Source organism: Rhagoletis pomonella, unplaced genomic scaffold (assembly GCF_013731165.1).
Source record: "Rhagoletis pomonella isolate Grant_MI unplaced genomic scaffold, Rhpom_1.0 Rhpom_scaffold_00001, whole genome shotgun sequence".
Lineage (NCBI taxonomy): Eukaryota > Metazoa > Arthropoda > Insecta > Diptera > Tephritidae > Rhagoletis > Rhagoletis pomonella.
This window is the reverse complement of record NW_023458555.1, coordinates 68,473,284-68,493,934: the sequence shown is the minus strand read 5'-3', so window position 1 is coordinate 68,493,934 and position 20,651 is coordinate 68,473,284. Positions and strand designations below refer to the sequence as shown.

General features: G+C 34.6%; 1 protein-coding gene and 1 long non-coding RNA gene across 15 annotated transcripts in view; one reads left to right on the top strand and one right to left on the bottom strand.

Annotated features, from left to right (window-relative positions):
- Positions 1 to 20,651, top strand: part of LOC118747291 (homeobox protein prospero-like) — a 619,759-nt gene that overhangs the window by 86,238 nt on the left and 512,870 nt on the right. For 2 of the 14 annotated variants that reach the window (XM_036481342.1, XM_036481383.1), the window contains exon 1: positions 7,816 to 8,203. The exons of 9 other annotated variants lie outside the window; for them this stretch is intronic. The gene's annotated coding sequence lies outside the window, so the exon portion shown is untranslated. Of the gene's footprint in view, positions 1 to 7,815; positions 8,204 to 11,605; positions 12,094 to 12,320; positions 12,337 to 13,255; positions 13,432 to 20,651 lie in introns of those variants that run through there. 3 more of the 14 variants (XM_036481366.1, XM_036481374.1, XM_036481357.1) reach the window with 3 other exon arrangements.
- Positions 13,448 to 14,762, bottom strand: LOC118747371. Its single transcript, XR_004993951.1, has 3 exons — positions 14,460 to 14,762; positions 14,272 to 14,405; positions 13,448 to 14,139 (listed from the first exon to the last, which is right to left on the bottom strand). It is a non-coding gene; the product is annotated as an uncharacterized LOC118747371 (long non-coding RNA).

Genomic DNA, 20,651 nt, shown 5'->3' with positions numbered 1-20,651 from the left:
TTCTTCTGTAGGTGTGTTTGTTAGTGAAATCCTCCTAAATGGTTGTACGGATTTTAACGAAACTTTTTGTGTGTTTGAGTGGGTCTCTGGATGGTTTAGTTTCACAATTTAATCCGCCAGTTGGCGCTGTATTTGAGTTATAACTAAAAATCTTATTTATGATCCGATTTGGCCAATGTTTTAAATATGTATGCAATACTATTGCAAAAACGTGCTGCCAAGAGGTGCTGAAGTCGAGCAATTACTAAAAATAGCCAAGTGAGAAAAGGGGCCGTGAAGGTCAGATTAAATCGACCTGTTGCACCATTGGGTATATCGAACGCTCCTGCGTTGCGATTGGCCCAATGGATGTGATTTTCCAATATTATTATGCGTTCAAACTTTTAAGCTATTTCGTCTGAAATAAGTATATGTATATTGCATTTCTGTGGAACAATGATTCGCACCCATTTTGAAATTGCCACCAACTATACTGTAAAGCTTCACTATAGAACCGGGTTGTTGCCGCCAGGGAGTGAAGAGGAAAAAATTTATTTCGCTTTGCGAATAACCGTGCTATAAAATGCCGCACAACTGGAGAATTTCAAGAACTTCTTCACGGATATAACACTTTCTTAGGTTATTTAAAGCGGCAAATGACCACCAAACCATAATCTTAGCAGACGAATGTGCCTATGAAAATTGTAAACGTGAATTGTTGGTGAAAATATTGGACCAAAAAGTTTCAATAAAATATATAAAAATTTTGGGCGGGACGAAGTTCGCCGGGTCTGCTAGTCGTTGATAAACTCATAGAGCAGCAGGGAGCGCTCATTAAGCAACCATTTGATGTATGCTTTAAATTTGATATGCCGCTTTCTTCGTTCTTTCTTATAGATTTTTCTAGATTCACTCTTTTCTCTTTTGTCAGTTTCTGAATTAAAAGTTGGCGTTAAAATGCTTTGCGGTTTTGTTGTTTCAAACTTCATAACTTTAAAACTCGGAGCGATGAAAATAAAAATGAAGCCGACAATACGAATAAACTCTTTTAAAATATAATAATATAAAAAATCTGACAACCCTAGAGGATCTTAAGTATAAAGTTTGCTTTGTGGCAAAAATGAATGATGGCGAAATGTGCAATGATAAGTAAATAAGTGATGCAATAAAGCAATACAATTATTATGCTTTGGCTATAAAACCGCCTAAGCGATTTTGGCCGAGATCAACAAAGCACGCGAGTCGCTTCTCTTCTGCGCCAACTGACGCTAATTGGAAATGCCAAGTGAAGCCAACCAAGTCCTTCTCGACTTTCTAATTTATGCGTTAAAATTTTTGATGTGTGATAACTTTGTTGTTGTTGTAGTATATAAAAAGTAGTATTGCTGTGGTATTAAAAGAAATTGACTACTGCGCAGGGATGGAAAATCGAAATTTCGAATTGTACCTAACTTGACAATAGTAATTTACCTTTTTCTTTCAAATATACTTAAAAAGTAGCTCACGATTTTGTAAAATTTTTTATTATTTTCAGACAAATGCTAACAATTTAATAAATTTATACATAATTCGCATAAACAAAAAAAGTGATTAATATATCAACACAGTTGAATTAATATTCATAAAAATCCAATAAAGCTATATCTATTTATGTATCTACATTGGGGTTGTCCAAATAAAAGTAAAGTCGGAAAGTTAATGCTCTCACCCTCTAGGATTGTACTGTAATCAAAAAATAATTAGGGGTCGCTCAGGCAACTCAAAGTTTTCCATGTATTTTATATGAGGAAAAACATGTTTTCGTAGAAATGGTATAGAATATTTGAAAATAAATATTTTTTGATCGGAAAACTTTGATTTTCTTTTGGAGATTTTCAGTAATGTTACTCAATTGTTTATTCAACCATTTTATATTATTAACTATTTCTTGTAGGACCCATAAACCCTCAAAAAAATGCAATGGGGGACCTAAAAAATCGATATTATTAGAAATCGTAAGATAAACAAGTAAGAAAGTCTAAGTTCGGGCGGAGCCGAACATTAAATACCCGGCGCAAGTATTAAATATATGTTTTCCACCTAGCTACCGCTACATGATAAGCCGGGGTGTATACATTTTAAGTAAATTAGCGTCCTTAAATTTCGAAATATTGAAATTTCAAGCATTTCTGAAATTTACCGTTATATGAAAAGCGGCCTCAATTTTAGTCCGATTTCAACAATTTTCAACGGTTTGCTTTTATGTGGCAAGCACAATAACCATACCGAGCTTGGTACAAATTGCTAGAACGGTTAGCGCGATACATATATGTGGGCGGTGCTACGCCCGTTTTCCAAAATTTTGTCATAAGCGTATTTCTTGGTAAAGAATTGTTGCAACCATCAATTTTGAATAAATCGCTTTAATATTTACTGATTTATCGAAGATTTTGTATTTCTCGAAATTACCGTTATATGGGATGTGGGCGTGGTTATTGTCCGATTTTAGAAATTTTCGGCCATTTGATACGCTGTACCAGGACCAACAATTGTGCCAAGTTTGGAAGAAATTGGTGTAGCGGTTACCAAGATATATACATGTAACCATAAGTGGGCGTGGCTACGCCCATTTGCCAAAATTTTGTAATATTCTTATTTTTCGTCTAAAACTCATTGCTAATATCAATTTTGAGTGAATTACCTTCAGTATTTACTAAAATATCGCAGTTTTCGTTTTTCTGAAAATTACCGTTATATGGGAGGTAGGCGTGGTTATTGTCCGATTTTTAAAATTTTCAGCCATTTAGTATGCTGTACTAAGGCCAACAACTGTGCCAAGTTTGGAAGAAATTGGTGCAGCGGTTACCAAGATATACACATGTAACCATAAGTGGGCGTGGCTACGCCCATTTTCCAAAAATTTATAATATTCATGTTTTCCGTCTGAAACTCATTGTTAGTATCAATTTTGGGTGAATTATCTTCAGTAGTTACTAAAATATCGCAGTTTTCGTATTTCTTAAAATTACCGTTATATGGGAGGTAGGCGTGGTTATTGTCCGATTTCGCCCATTTTCAATACCGTCCGTCCTACGCCCAAAAGAAGTTCACCTACCAAGTTTCGTTAAGATATCTCAATTTTTACTCGAGTTATCGTGTGCACAGACGGACGTACGGATGGACGGACGGACAGACAGTCACCGCTGAATCGATTTCTCTTTTCATTCTGATCATTTATGTATACATTTGTCTATATCTATCTCGATTCGTTTTGCCTGTTACAAACAACCGTTATGTGAACAAAGTTATAATACCCTTGTGCACAAGTGCGCTCGGGTATAAAAATTGGGTATTATTATTTGCAGTCTCTTAAAGAGAAGCAACGTTTTCCGATCAAAAAATATTGATTAAAGAATTCTATACCATTTCTACGAAAACTTGTTTTTCCCCCCTAAAAAATACATGGAAAACTTTGAGCGCTTTTAGCGACCTCTAAATATTTTTTGATATAAAAAAGACAGCTACTTTTTTAGGTATCATTCATTCATTCAGTTTATTTAAACCTGCTTATAAACAGCAGGCTTTCTAATAGTTACATTTGAGTTTAGGTACATGTTTGAGAACTACATCATTTTTCAAAAATGTACTGAAAGTGAAAGTACTTAAAAAAATATTTTAGAAAATGACATTAGCTTACACAATTTATTAATTTAATATGTTGCACTGAGAGAAAAATCAACCAAATATTGGTTAATATTACCAAATTCAAACTTGAAAAGGAACCAACGTGACTTTTGGTTATTATTAACAATGCCTTGGTTGATATTTTCAACAATGATTTGGTAATATTAACCACAATTTTGTTTACATTAACCAAACTTTTGGTTGTCGATTTTTTCGTTTGAATACGTTCATGTTCTGCACTTCACAGATGCTTTTTCATAGTTCGGAGATAGAAAACAAACATTTTTATTATCATTTTAACATGTTGCCCCTGGCGGGATTAGCAGCAAGCATCTCTACACACTCAGCCACAGCCGCTTTATAAATGTGTCTGCAAATGTTTAACTTGAATCAATTTTCTTCGTCGTTTGATTCGGTTCTGCACTTCACAGAGGCTTTTTCATAATTAAGAAAAATCAAAAACAGAAAAAAATAAAAATTATGTATAGAGCTCGATGGATTCGTACTGCTGAAATCCAACAAATAACAGCAAGCACCTCTCTGCTCGGTCTGCCACTGCCAGTTCGTTTCGTTAGCGCTATTTATACGAGAAGTAATTCCTTCAAATGTTGTTTTTCAGTGTGCATTCATCATGAAAATTTGGTACAAAATTCCTTAGGCGCTTATTAAAATTTAACCGATGAAAACTGCCAAAAATCTAAGTCTAACAATATACATATTGTTATGCATCATGTTAAAGGTCTCCTCTTTTCAAAACATGTTCGGTTTTTAAAATCAGATGAAAAACAGTCAGTTTTAATAGATAAGCGCACCAAGTACAAACATAACGGTTGTTTTTAAATAAAAAAAGTAGAGGGTTCAGAATCTATACGGAATCTATTTTTATGTTGGACCATAGCTACAACCTGCACTAGGTTTTGTTTCAGGTGTATTTCATAATTTTTTTTTGTAGCACCGTATAGTTATTGCAAGAGTTTCCTTTAAATTTAAAAGTTCTCTATTACTTTGGTGTGTTGGTACTACAGGTCGTCAAAAAAGTCATTCGATAAGTCTATTGATTGGGAATACATTTAATTTACTTTGGGGTAAATACCAAAAGTACCGGGTCGTGCAATAAAAAAAAATCGTATAAAAAATGTGAATTTTTTCAAAAATCCCTGGTTTCCTAAAATTATAAAAGTTATACATATGCTCTAAAATAATATACCCCCTTATTCTAGAACCCGAATTTTCGTAATTCGTAATTCGTAGCTACGAAAAACGAAAAATCCACATGCTGCAACCCTTGCTTAACTGTTGTTTTTCGAAGATAGCTGAATGAAGGAAAACAAAGAAATTAAAAAAACACTCATGTGCTTGTTTATTGTAAAATTGGTTAATTTTACATATTTTGAGGAAAATTATGAATTCTGATGTATTTGCAAGCAGCAGAGTAAGCGGCGCTATGGCAATGGATTCACAAAGGTATGCGGAGCTGTCGGGCATAGTAACCATGAGGGCATTCATGTCAGATTCTGGTTGAAATGTTGAACCAGAGGCCAGAACTCCTCCTATGCCTGAAGCTCTGGTTCTCAATCCAGTTAATACAATAACAGCTTCTTCCAACCCATTGAAAACATGCATTTTGTTAGGTCCACCACCTGTTGCGTTTGCTTCTGCCTTCGGCCGCGCTTAGGGATCATAACTCTTACTAAGTATAATTCTCCTTTCTGTGTTGCGGGGAAGAGGGGCTTCCGCATGTCAAAGGTATACAACATTTCTTGTGCATATCACTCCGGCTACGCTGTCCACAGTATTTTTGCGGAGAACCCACGTCGAAATTTGCAAAGAAGTGCATAGTGCAAACCGAGTTTATTAGAAAGCTAGTGGTACGAAATTTGAAACATTTATCTTAAATAAAATGCGAATCCTTTGGTTACACGTGTATGTTAAAGTTTTTGGATTCGCATAGGACACAACAACCGAAAATCGTTGTACATTAACTAAACCGGACCCAAGTTTCTCGACAAGGGGCAACGAATATTCTTTTTGGCTCGTTCATATAAACCAGTGGATAAAAATATACGTATATGCGAAAGGCAAATTTATCTTTTTAAATGAGCACCACCAATATTTCTTGCAAACACACATCGATTTACATATTTTATGTTGCCTCCGACACAGAATTGTTTTTGTACAAAATTACGCAAAAAAGCTTACTCGTTCGTTTTTAGGCATGCCATTGTTACGAATTTCGAAAGTTCGAAAATACGATTCGGGTTTCAGCTTACTATTTCTACGGTTCGTAGCAAAATCCGAATTCGAAAGAGTTGCACAATAGGGATGATAGAGTTTTGTCTAAAAAATAGTAGTTTCCGGCAATTTTTCGGCCCATTTTATTCACTTTATGACTATAGGATTTTCGAAGTTTTACTAAGCTACTATTTTATATGATGTTAACCAAATATTACTCCGTAAAGTAAGCAACATCAGAAAATCCATAGCTGAATTTATTGACAGCATTACTAATGTACCAACCTAGAATTGCGGTTACAAGAAGTGGTAACAATCTTTGTTAAAAAAAAATTCTTGTTGCAAAATGTTCGGTATGTTGCAGAATAAACACGTAACATCTTCGATAAATTTGAATCTCGCTGTTTTGTGTTAAATGTTTGTATTCCAAAACCCCTCTCTCCTAAATGATTATCGCTTGGGTACGTTTTTCTACTATCATACTACTTTTCCTGGAAGAAACACGTGGCCGTAAAAGATGTGTCAATTAAATATTTACTTTAAACATAAAAAATGATTGCATACTATGTCCCTATGTATGTAGTATGTTCAACAGAACAATTTCTTCTCCTTAAAATTTCCGAGGTATCAAAAAAGGGGTATACGTATAAAAATATACTCTACGCAGTGTTTCTTTCAGAGAGATCGCATCTGAAGCAATATCTAAGCAACATATTATGTGGAGATAAAAATTAAAATACATACATATGTATATAAAAACTGGTTGGTAAGCAAACGAATCCCCTACCACCATCCAGATAATGCCACAAGTCTCATATTAGAAGCAAACCACCACCAAAAACCAAGAAAACCCCGTTTGGTATTAAGCGTAATCAGGCACGACACTGTCTTGCTTGAGTTTATGAATTTCTCCATTCGTTTTAGAATCAAAAGAAAAATACATAACGAGCAAATAGAGGTTGGAAGCGCTTTTTGTTACCCGCTTAAGATAAATTCAACTCATACCAACTACCTCCCGCTAAAACCTAATTCGAACACCCTCTAGCCACAAACTAAATATTCACTCAACTATTGCAACAACCATCGCACCCACTTTGCATGCCACCCTCTCTAATGGAAGCACCATTCAGGGGTTCACAGGTGCCTAGTGAAGGGTGCGAGAGACGTACGTACTTATATGTATGTATGTATTCGCATGTCTGCATTACTATGCGCCGCGTTCGAGATCGGGGCGCCAATACTCAAATTGTTTGGTACTCTCCGTCCTAGTAAACTCTTTGCCAGGCGCTTATGAGTAGAGAAGTTTTAAATGTTTGATTTCGCTGGCACGCGCATGAGTGGCTTTGTATATATAGTACATACATACATATATGTATATGTGTGTATTCAATTGTGTAGATGCAAAAAAAAAATATTCATACATACATTTCCTCTCTCGCTCTCTTATGCGCGCGCACGAGCTACGTGAATGGAATTTTTTCCCCGCACGGCTGAAAAGCGTTTAGACTACCGGAGTGATGTGGGCCGTGGTGATGGTAGTGATAGTGGTGCCTGCCACCTCAGCATCACGATTGAAGTCCTTTCACCGGCACTCTAAACAATACCACCGCTCCCGGCTCATCTACCAGCGTGCAAATTCACTCACGCGGCGAATGCGCGACCTTTTACTTCGATTTTCTGAAAATTTTTCGTTATTTTCGCTATTTTCCGGCGGGCCGGTCTTCGTCTCATTTTACTTCGCGTCCCCGCCACTCTCTGTTACATCATATGTACATACATACACATGTTTATATGTACATATGTATGTATATGTACACGCAAAGCGGTTTGCGCTCGTATGTATGCTGCAAATAATTTTTTGCATTCGCGCGCGGCGTCGATGGGGTCGCCGCGGCCTATACGCGCCACCAAACAACCGGGCTAAATGATTTTTTCGATTTAGTACAAAGCTTCACATCAACGTCGTCGTACAAATTTTTTTAATTTTTCGCATTTTTCAATTTCGTTTTTCCGTTGTTGTTGTCCTCTTTAACGCACATTAACCGGCTAGTTAAAATTTACTAAAATTGACAAACAAAACCAAATTTTAACGAAATCGTGTTTTGCAAGCAGGCATTTTCAAAAAAAAATTAAAAATAAAAACGTGAGTTCCGCATAAGCCGAAAGTCTAAAAAGAAAAACAGTGTAATATTTTTTCCAAAAATCAAACGAATTGTTAAAAAATACAAATTATTATAGCGTTGATGTATATTGGCTAGTGCATTGGTTGAAAAAAGAAATTATAATGCAGTAATTCGTAACGACGAAATGGATGACGATATCCACCATGGTAAGGAGAATGCGACAATTCAATATTACGTACGGACCACTTACTTCATATTTATCTGGCCAATGCGGCGACAAATTTTCCTAGTTCTTTGAACGCCCCGCCAAAGCTGCAGTTGAGTGAAGTTTGTGTTGCCCTTCTCAGAAAATCATTGTCTGTGTACCTGGCATTACTGAATAAATCCAAGCAGCACTCAGTTAACATACCCAGAGAATATAATGTGTGTACTTACATTTGTTTATAGGGCCAACATATTTCGAAGCGAGTAACTTCGTACTTATTAACTTATGTAGATACAAAAAACCTTACTCAACACAATTGAACTCAACTCAATTCAGTAGAATAGAAGGCAAATATTCTATCACATCGCTGGCTTGGCAACTTGCTTAGCATGAGAGCACTCATTGTTTAGATTGCCGCAGATGCCATCTCAACGGCCGCGACCACCCCTGTCTTTTTGCGTCGTTTTGCAGCTCTTCTCTTCGCACTCATCCGCAGTAGCGAGACATGTAGATGAATTTGTGCGTAGATCAGAGTTTCATTAGTAGCACGCAAATGCACCATGCACCACGAACAGCCCTTCAGCACCTTATGCAATGGTTGCGTATACGTTACGGCGAAGTGGACGCTCTTCTAGTTTATCTTAGACGATGCATGCGCTCGGTTAAGGATAGTGTTATGTATTATATGTATTGTTTTGTACTCTGTTCTCCGCTCGCACCCACCACCCCATTGCCTTCTTTCACGAACTACCTTATTTTAGGAAAGTGTTACTCTTGCATCTTTATTAGCAGAGTCAATAACGGAGCTAAACGTACGCCAACAAAAAAAAAAAAACAGAATTTAAAATATGTGCTCTCGAGCAAGCGTTTGAGAAACTCCTTATCTAATTGTACATGTGTGAGAACTTATCTAATTTTGTGTGTAGTAGCAGATTATTATTGTTGTTGCCGTTAGCAGTGTCTCCGTCAGTATCAACTTTCATTGCCGGATGGGGGTGGCGAGTATCTCTTTAATACACTATAAATTTACATACACATATAAATATTATATTTTATTCGACTAAGATATGGCATATGCGTGTGTGCGTGAGTGTGAAAAGACGGCGTGTTATTCAACAATGAAGTCTTCTGGCCCCTTCTGACGCATGTGTTTGTGACACTGTGCCCGAGTATGCGGTGAATTCGAAGAAAGTGTACCAAACTTGCAGTAAGCGGGTGCTGTTTGATGCTGCGTCACTCTTATCTCCCTGCTGCTAAAACCTGCTTAATGCGCGTGCGGTCTTTCCATTATTTCATGCCTTCTGCATCTGCTTATACTTATATATCCTCAGTTCTCAATTTCTTATCACTCCTTCTCTCCTCAGAATGCCACGCTGTCTTTTGCTTAGCTCATTCCTTGCCGCATGCCTCTCGCTGCCATTTGGTTTACCTAACTGTGTGTAGAAGGTATACTGCTCTTAAGGTGATTTGGATTCATTTTATTTTGTGCTATGTGGAGTCTTTGACTGTCACAACAAATTCTGTAAATCAGTCCGTTTTTAGTCTCTTTTGCTATGGTGTGTATGTGGATAATTCACGAGCTTCCTTCGACCAGAAAATAAGCCGTAATACTGCAGTAAAAAATATTTTAAAACAGTTAGGTATCGTGCGTTTTATCTAAAAATTAAAAAAGCGAAATAAATCCAACCAGAAGTAAAATATATGTTTTGAGTCCGGGAAAAGAAAGTGCGCTCGAAGATTGAAAAATAAATTAAAAATAAACATAACAACAATCGAATGGTAAATGCAACTACACGCCGAAAACTTATAAACCAACTTATTTGAAATTTTTTAATATGTATAAACAACACCCATCTCGCTCAAGGAAATCGCGAACGTGATCAAATTTATAAGTGTAAACAAAGTAAAAATAACAAATCAGCGCCGTCCTGTGAGCAATTATACATTTTTTTTTGTTTGCAAACAAAAATTCGCGTTACTCGCAATCCACAGTTAGAATAATGCTTTTACAGAATTTAGCAGCCTTCCCACCGACCAGTCAATGGCCCAAACCACAGTTACTTAGCGCAAACTCTTAAATGTAATGTTATGATACTAAGCTCTCCCGTACTTACATTAACAACTACATACGTACATGAGTAGATTTGTATATGCATGCAAAGATGAGCACGATTTCTTTGCTTGAAAATAAGTATGTATGTACTTACATATGCATATATGCACTTTTAATACATGTACACATACAAAGGAATAAATTATATGGCGCTCTTTCTGTCTGTAGCAGCGCCTTTAGTATCACTAAAAGAACATCTTGTTAGTGTGAGGTGAGTTTAGCACTTGCCGATGTCGAACCAAAATCGCTCGCGGTAGCAGTTTGTTCCCCGTCACTTTCTTGGTCTTGGCTTTCAATTTCGGCTTCTAAGCAACTAGACCTTCAGGTTGCTTTGCTACATTAATATGTGCATGCGCCTTTGTCATATACATATATCTAGTTACGCGATATTGAGAAGTTGATACGAGTGTTCCAAACATACAGACCAAGATTGTGTTATACAGCATTTTATACTTTAAATACATATGTTTATATATTATATATCTGTACATACATATGCATGTATTTTGGTGGACATACATACATTCATATATGTATGTGAATACTTACATCCATATGTATCTATAATTTGTATAAGTAATGCAAAAAATAATGCCGCGCTGCATATTAGACTTCAAAATATGCTCATACATGTGACGAACGTGTCATACGTGAGACGAACAGTCAAAATAATGGACGAAGGGACGTTTGCTTAGTCGATTTGTAACTCTGTACGTACATAAGTACTCCAAGGTATTCATATGAGAGTCGGTCGTACGCTCTGCTCATTCGGCCTGCTCGAACCTTCAGTCGGTTTTTTTGTTCATTTGACTTCTTGGGTTCTGTGCTCCTTAAACGTTCCCATATTCGGTCTCCCAATTTTCGTCTATTCTACTTAATTCATTTTTGTATTCCTCTATGCCACTACTTGGCTATTTCCGGCAGATATTCTTCTGCTTCGTATTTGGTTCTGCTTGGATTTAGTCTTTTTCTTCTTCTACTTAATTCTCCATTGCTTCCTTCGAAGTACTGATGGGAAGATGCTGCAGCAAGGGGCATTTTTATACATTATAGAAAATGTGGAATTTGTTGTATCGCTCGCCTCACCGCATCGCATATACTGAGTGAGTTTAGAGTAATGCGAAGGTGGGGATGCTCCAACTTGGTCGGCCGGTTAAGCGACCACTCACTACTTATCTTTGAGCGAGTGGGTACTACTCGTCCAAGTGTACAAGTATGTGAGTTTGTGGAAGCAGAAGGGCCATCTTGGACCATACTGAGCGCTGGCTGGCTGCTTGACTTGTCTGCTTGGCAGTGAGTTTAGTATGGCAGTGCGATTCCTTCGGCGGTGTTTAGTTATAAAATATTTGTGCGCAAATTATAATATAAAAGGACTTGTCATGCCCTTCTTGTGAGACATTCGTCTTGGGTCAGGTGGACACGTTTAGCGTACACTTGTACGTCGTCTCTCACGCGAGCTCGTTCTGCAGTCTTTTTGAGCAAAATATTTAAATAAAATTTAAAGCTTAAAATTAATCGTTATAAAATTATAATATAAATTTTATATAAAATCGAAAAGAAGCGATAAAGTTCTCCCGGTCAACTTTTCGGTACAATTCTGAGTGATTTTTTCATTGTTTCCGGAAAATTGTGCTGACTTTAACCGCGTAGAAACGAATTAAATTCTGTCTTACACGCATATTTCGTTAGTAGCCTCTGTTCTATAATATGGAAACAAAATACAAATAAAAATAAAAATAACAATTAAAGAGTCTCGGAGAAATTAAATTCGGGTCTTGGTAAATAACTTCATTAAATTTATGCGAATGTGTGCCCCACTAAACAGTTTCTTTACGCATATCTCCTGTTCAAAAATTTTCAAATTAAGTGAAATGTGATTTTATGGCCAACCTCAGTTTGTTTGTGAAATTTTAAAAAATTATAAATTTTTGCGAATACATACATACTTTTTATTTCGACTGAAAATAAAATCCGCTTTACGACGGGAAAATTTTAAAAAATGCAGCATCTAAGAGTTAAAGGTGTTGTATAATTAGTTTAATTTAGTTAAAAATAAAATTTTAGCATTTGTAAGAAGTATATAAAATTTTTTAAACTTAAAATAGTTAAAATATGTATGTATATACATATGTTCATTAAAGTGGTCCAAAAATGTATGTAAAAAATAAGGTCACATTTTTAATGCCGCCACCCCTATAATTGTTCTATACCGACAAAAAATATACCCCTATTTTTTTATTTTGAAATAAAAAAAATTTAAGAGTGCTCAAAGCGCTCCAAGTTTTCAAAGTATTTTATATGGGGAAAAAACAACTTTTCGTAGAAATAGTGTAGAATTCTTTCAAATCAATATTTTTCGATCGGAAAACTTTGCTTATCTTCAGGAGATTCCCAGTAATAATACCCAATTGTTCCTTTAACCATTTTTTCATGGTAACTATATTTTATAGGTCCCAGAAAATACAATGGGGGGGGGGGGACCAATAAAAAAAATCTTTGATCATAAAAAGTGGTTAAATAAACAATTGGATATTAATATTTGAAGTCCCCTGAAGAGAACCACAGTTTTACGATTGAAAAATATTGATTTTCAAGAGTTTTATACCATTTTTACGAAAATTTGTTTTTTCCCCATATAAAATACATGGAAAATTTTGAGCGCTGTGAGAACTCTCTAAATAGTTTTTGATTTCAAAATAAAAAAATAGGGTTATATTTATTTTCGGTTCAGAACATGCCTAGGGGGTGGCGGCATTAAAATTTCGACTTTATTATTTTGGACCACTCTAATGTACATACTTATGTACATATGTATATGGAAAGCTCCAATTCAACGTAAAAAAAAATTAATTTTTAGAAACAGTTTTGATCTCAGTGATTTTTTTGTCGGAGCTCGTTACGAGTACTTTCTTGACAAAACAAAACTTGATTTTTCATCATTCCTACATATCTCCTCTTAAGTATATTTAATTGTATGTGCATATTTACGTGTGCAGGTATGTAAATATGTATATGCTTAAAATTACCAAGTCAAAACCTAGTGCATAAAACAACTAGCAAAGCCATAAAATCACATTCAATCTCTACTGATAATAGATGAAAGTGGAATTCCGAGTGTAAGTATAGTCATCAAATAAAGGAAAAAAAACACGAAAAAATCCAAACGCAACATCTAAATGTGCAAAGCTTATCTACAAAAACGAATGTGAAAAATGTTATATTAATATACATACATACATACATACATATGAACGGAAACTCTACAATATTAGATAGAGCATTTACTTTTCCGACGCCCTAATTCTTAATAACCCAAACTATGAAAGTGTTAAATTTACAACAAAAAGCTTCATTTCATTACATACTACAAATACTCTAACCGGTATTAAACGTTCACACAGAAATGTAGTCGGTGCTTTGCCGACGCTTCTTTATTATTATATTTGCTGTTTCCATAATTTATAAGTCGGTTAATTTGTGTTGCTAAATTCATCGAGTGCCCTTAGTTGTACAATTTTGGTTTCTGCAGCATTTCAATGAGTGAGCATTTTTCTGATGCATACCTTTTGGCGCAAACGTACCATATGCAGATCATACGTTTCCTGTTTAACCAGGGGCGCAGTGATTTCCGGTCGTAGCTGTTTTTATTATCACCCTGTTAACAAAGAACCGCGCCGGTTCGTGCCTTCGATTTCATTGCATTTTCATATCGCTTGCATTCGACTACGAAAATTTGGTGTTCTTGCTAGTTTGGATGAGCCTAATTTAATGTTAACATTTATGCTCCGCTTTGCTTTTAAAAGGATAACCAAATTAAAATGCCGCTGAAAAAGATAAGAAAGAGTGCAACTGCGTGAAAATGAATGAAAAGTTATCGTTAATAAAAGGAAAGTGAATAGCAATGTGAAAACGCCAAAATCAAGAAATTCAAACGAAAATACCACGATTTTTTTTACCTATGCATTTGTGTTGGTATGTGCGAGTTTGCCTGTGTAATAGACGGTTTATAACAACAAACGATCTGAACGCGCGTGTAAATTTTTATGTGCCCATTACTGCGCGTGTTGCTGGGTGCCGATTGTTAGCGTAACTGTAAAAATTCCAAATTCAACAAACGAACCAACAGATATACATAGCACATCACCAATGCCAGCGAAAACTGCACCTCCACATGCATTGAAAATTTTGCAACGAACATTGACAGTCGCTCTTCCAGCTGCATGTCGTCCCAGATCAAGCTAAGTTGGCGCTGGCGCTGGCTTTGGCTTTGGTCAGGGGCTGTCTGTAAAGCTACCAAAAATCGGTTCCACCGTATCTGCCAAGAATGCTGCACGCACTCTAGCTGTTGAAGGTATTGAGTGCTCGAGCGCCCGAGTGCTCGCATATAACTCCTCGAAATTGCGCTCCTTCGTTTTGTAAACTCTAAGGGTAAAATATCGGAAAGTATTGGTGAAAATTACAAAGAAAAAACATTTCAACACAAATACTTATGTATAAAAATAAAATTCAAACCCTGAAACTCTTATGGTTATGCGAATTCACAAGATATTTAGACAAAAATAATGAGACTACAATTATATATGTATGTAGTTATGTACATATGTGAGCACGAAATTTTAAATGGACATGGCTTTAAACTAAGTGCTAATTAAGTTTCATTTATGAAGTTTGTTTACTTAGCTAGCTGTTGTTAGATACATACTTATGTATGTAAATACATATGTATACTGAACGTCTTAGGTTTAAATGGCTTTCATTGTTAATTATTATTTTTGTTAATTCTTTATATTTGAAGAAAATTACATACATATCGATGGGCCTCTGCGTTTACGATACAATTGAAAATTCCGAAAATAAAAACCTTTACTACCGTTAAGTAGCTCATGTCTCTAATCCTTGTCTAATCTATGTCCAATCCTTACTAAAGTCAGTAGTATGTACGGTTGCCCGACGTACTGATTTTATCAGTACAGTACTAGTTTTTCAACTGTCGTACTTTTGTCCATTTCTACAATCAGTACGCTAATGTCCTGGTTTTTCAAAATTTGTACTGAATTTTCAATTCTGAGCATACAAATTTGTAATAGGGGTCTTCCCACCGTGGTTGGTACTCGGTAATTTGTTCCCATGCATGTATGTACCTATTTTGTTTGTGTAATACTATTTTACACAAATAAAATACCTTAGAGATTTTAAAGGTTTTTACACAAGTTGGGAACTTCGTTAAACTGTACTGTAAAAAAGTGAGAGAAAAAAATAATGATTTATAGTTGCCATGTTTCAGAGAATGTTGGTATGCGCAAGAAATTAATACAACAAAAAGAGAAATCGTTTTATGGGCATATCACCGAGTCGTTACATACCAGTTGCGATAATATGATGAAGTATAAATTATTCAAAAAGAGCGCTGACAGGTTTTTGTCGAGTGTTGTTAGTTATCTTGAAAACAACTTTAAGTTTATTAACAACAAATTTGTATAATTGAATGGCTATTGCCTACGACGTAAACTTATTTATTCCCAATTTACTGATTTATTCATTTAGCATTTCAAAGTTTTTGCGTAGTTGAAAAAGTAATTTAAAACATGAGGAAAAAAGGTTGAAATGTTTAAAAAGTAAAAAAATATGTTGATTTTTTTTTCAATAGTACCCTCAAACGAAGCAACTGAAAAGATGTTAAGTATAAAGTTTTCTTCCTGGCGCAAGGAGAGGAATCGACTTCTAATTAAAATTGCTGAAAGTGAACTCCAAATTAAAAATAATTTTAAAATGAATTGTAAAAAATTCTTTGACTATTTAACTCTAGAAAGGCAAACCTCGATAATTTTACGAATTCATTTAAATTTTTTTAGTGCACTAAATATATCAACCTTTTTGGAACTTTTTTCATATTACATAATTAAAAAAAAACTGTTAAATAAACTTGCTTGCATTCCTTGAATTTTAAATGAAACAATAATTTTTCCTTACTAATATTATTAATACGAAAGTGAGCTTGTTTATTTGTTACGCTTTCACGCTTTAACTACTCAACAGATTCCCTTTAAATTTTGTACACTGGTGCCATTTAGCCCAACTTAAAATATAGGATAGATTTAATCTCGATTATACGAGGGGGCGTGGTACCTCACATAAAACGGAATTTTCATACCGCATATCATATCTCAGAAAATATTTTTGATAGAGTACAGGAACTTGTATATGTATAGAAAATCAATTCCATATTCATGGAGGAGGGCTGCCACCTGTTTAAAAAATCAAATTCGACTTGAATTAAGGGAATTATTTATTTGAAAATTATATTAAAGAATGGATGACAATAGGCTTAAAAAGTTGTAGTTTGCAAGAATTTTGGAAAAGATTGGCACCTGTTCGAAAAGCCAAAATTTAAATTTTTAATAGCCAGCTGTCGGAAAAATTAATATATGGGTGTGAAATGAAAGATTGCTAAGAAACCTTCAGATTGAAAATTTAAAATATTACTGGGGTGTTTTACAAGCGTTGCCACCCGTTTAAAAATTTAATTCATTTAATTTAAATGAATTACTACAATATGGGTATCAATCGAAAGGTTTTTGATAAGGGTTTGAGTTCTAAACTACATGTAGGAGAGTTTCCACCTATTTGAAAAATCTAATTCTTCTTGAATTAAAGGAATTTGATTATTGGAATATGTATCACAATATGGACGTCGGACATTAAGAGGGATTTAATAGGGTTTTAGTAGGAAAATATTTCGAAGAGGGTTGCCACATGTTTAAAAGTCGAGTTAAAATTAGAAATGTTCAGTTTGATAATGTAGTTTTCTGAGGATTTTGAAGAGGGTTTCCACTTGTTTTAAATCTAAATTCGAATAGAATTACATTTTAGGTTTTAATCGAAAGAGTCTTGAAAAGGCTTCAATTCATTTCAATGAATTATTACAATAGCGGTATCAATCGAAATGATTTTTAAATAACTTCATTTCTAAACTACACATACATAAATATGAAAAAGAGAAAAGAGAGGTTTAAGATAGTTTTAGTTTGAAAATATTTTTAAGATATTTAAAAAAATTTTAAGTCTCCTGTGTACAATGATATTATAAGGGTATTTTATTTTAAATGTTAATGTGTACACTCATGTTAACATTAATAAAATTTTTAGTTTTTATGAAATACTTTTTATTTTTATACCAAAATATTGGTAAAAACAATTACTCCGGCGTTTTAAGGTATTTTCTGTTACTTACATTCATAATTTTGCTTTGAATAAAAGTGTATTGAAAAGTACTGATTTTTATAGCATGAAAAAGTCTAAGTCCCAGTTAAACATTAATATCGACGATTTCGACTTCATGCATATAACATGCGATCGATGAAGTGGTAGTTGTATTCAACCAGAGCTTCTACCTCCGACTCGTGTTAACGAGGCATTGAACAACCGACCCTAAGGAACTGATTTCGCACAAAAAAATCTGGCAACCCTATTAGTAAGGATTACAAAAGAAAGCAGAAAGGATTAGATGTGAATTAGACGAGGACTAGAAACTTGTGCTACTTAATAGTGGAAATGGTTTTTGATTATTTAATTTTGAATTGTGTCGTTAGTGCAGATGACTATCGATATGTACATACATGCAAATTTAAATCAATGTTAGGTTATAATAATTACTGATAATTACCTAAATGGTCAAAGTAAGTTCTTTTATCAACAGTTTTGTATTTGAATGTGTCATAAATTTATTCGTTTTTGCTCAAAATTTTAACATTGACTTATGTGTCGGGCGTTTCTCCTTGTCTTCTTGGGCATATATGTATGAATATGTCTGTATTTATAAACTATAATTAAGCTTAATATTAACGCACCCTTAGGGATGCAAATTTTGGGGAGTAACATCGATACATCGATGTTTCGATGCATCGGACAAATGAACATCGATGCTAAAATACATCGCCAGAAAAACATCGATATATCGATGGTTTCCGATGTTTCCAAATTTGTTAGGTTGTAGTCACATTGAAAGAAAAATTTAATACTTTTTAATTCATACTCTCTGTAATTCAATTAGAAAAATACTTACATATGGATGTATTTCCCTGTATTTATTTACCATTCCTTTGCCTTCCTTGTAAGTTCGCTGAGCCTAAAGATCCAAGCCCCAATTTCGTTGAAATTTCAACGGGAACCCGATCCTTTTTTAATGATTATGTTCGCATTTTTAATATCGAAAGTTGAATTCAAGTCTGACTCACACTAAAGTCGATGTTAAAACATCGCTGAAACTGGCATCGATGTATCGTCAATTTAGCGATTTTAGGAAATTGTAAACATCGATGGCAAACATCGAACTTTGAACCGATATTATCGATGTTTCAAAAATATCGATGCATCGTTTGCATCCCTACGAACCCTTCTAAACTAATTACAGTCCACCCCATTTTAGCGTGGAGTTTTCACATTTCCCCGGTGTCTTTTTTACGCGATATCACTTTTTTTATCGCGGATTTTTTAACACGGCCTTTTGTGAAATCCCCGTCTGTTACTTTTTTAACGCGGTTCGCAATTCTTTCTGATTTTGTCCTTTTGCTTTATTTTTAATGTGTTTTGCAAATGCTATTTGAATTGAAAGTCGAGGTCTTATTTGCACATGTACATACTAAAACAAGTAAAAAAGTTTAGTTCGGGCAAAGCCGAACATTTAATACCCGGCGCACGTATTAAATAAAGTTTTTCACTCTTCCGAAAACTACCGTTCCATGGTAAGCACGGGTGGTTTTACCCCTATTTCAAACATAGTATGTTCAGTTAGAAGACTTAATGAGATAAATTTATATAGTTACAAGTGGGCGGTATCACGCCCATTTTCCAAAATTCCATAATAATCTTATTTCTTTTTGTGTATATTAGCGTCCTTAAATTTCGAAATATCACAGTTACCGTTATATGAAATACGGGCGTAATTTTAGTCTGATTTCAAAAATTTTCAACATCTTACTTTTGTGTGTCAAAAGAATAATTATACCGAGTTTTGTACAATTTAATGGAACGGCTACCGAGATACACATATGTATGTGGTCATAAGTGGGCGCTGGCACGCCCATTTTCGAAAAATTGATTATAAACGCATTTCTTGCTAAAGTTTTATGGCAAATATCAATTTTGAATAAGTTCGCTTGAGTATTTACTGATTTATCGATATATGGGATGTGGGCGTGATTTTTGTCCGATATTAAAACCTTTTAGCCGTTTGGTATGTTTGAACAGGATCAAGAACTGTATCATGTTTGGGAGAAAATGGAGAAGCGGTTACCGAGATATACAAATATTATCATAAGTGGGCGGGTTAGGCCCATTTTCCAAAAGTTTATAATATTCTTATTTTCTGCCTAAATATCATTTCATATGTCTATTTTGAGTGAATACGCTTCAGGAGTTACTAAAATATCACACTCTTCGTATTTCTGAAAACTAGGTACCGTTAAATGGTTATTGTCTTTAGCTCAAAGGAAATACATGTACCAAGTTTCGTTAAGATATATTAAATTTCACTCGAGTTATCGTGTGCACAGACGGACAGACAGTCAAGGCTTAATCGATTTCTCTTTTCATACTGAGTATTTACACTGTACAGCACTCGGCTGGGTATTAGACCAAACCAACTTTTTTAAGGAGATTGAGTCATAAGTAAAAAAGTAATTTCTCCGATTTTCGAAGTTAGCCTCCGAAATCGAGATATGGGCCTTCGAACTTCGAATTTGGACCTTTGGTAAAAAATTATTTTTAATTATTGCATGTAAAAAGCAAAAAAAGTTAAAATACAGACGCGGTCCTCCTTTTGCTCTTATTTATATGGTATAAAATTTTTTTGTGAATACTTACAGGTGTTTTAACGGGTCAAAGGTCACATCTTCGAAAAATTAAAAACTTACTATTTCAGAAAATTTTGAACTGATTTTTAAAAGATGCATATCGTTGCAAAGGTGATTTAACCCCCTTTCTTTTGATACGAAAATTTGATACCTCGTATATAAAAATTTGAGAAAAAATACATTTTTTTTGTATAAAAAAAAATATTTTAAACAAATAAATTACTAACCGATTTTTAAAAAATGCATATCGTTGTAAAGCCGCTTAAACCCTCTTTCTTCTGATATGCATATTTGTATACTTCGTGAATAAAAGTTTGAGAAAAAACACTTAAAAGAAAAAAATCGTTGTTAAGGCGATTAAACCCATTTTTGTTTAATAAGCATATTTGTAAACTTCGTATATAAAAATTTGAGAAAAACACATAAAAGGAAAAAATACCAGATTTTTCTTATAAAAAAAATTTTACAAAAAGATTACTAATTAG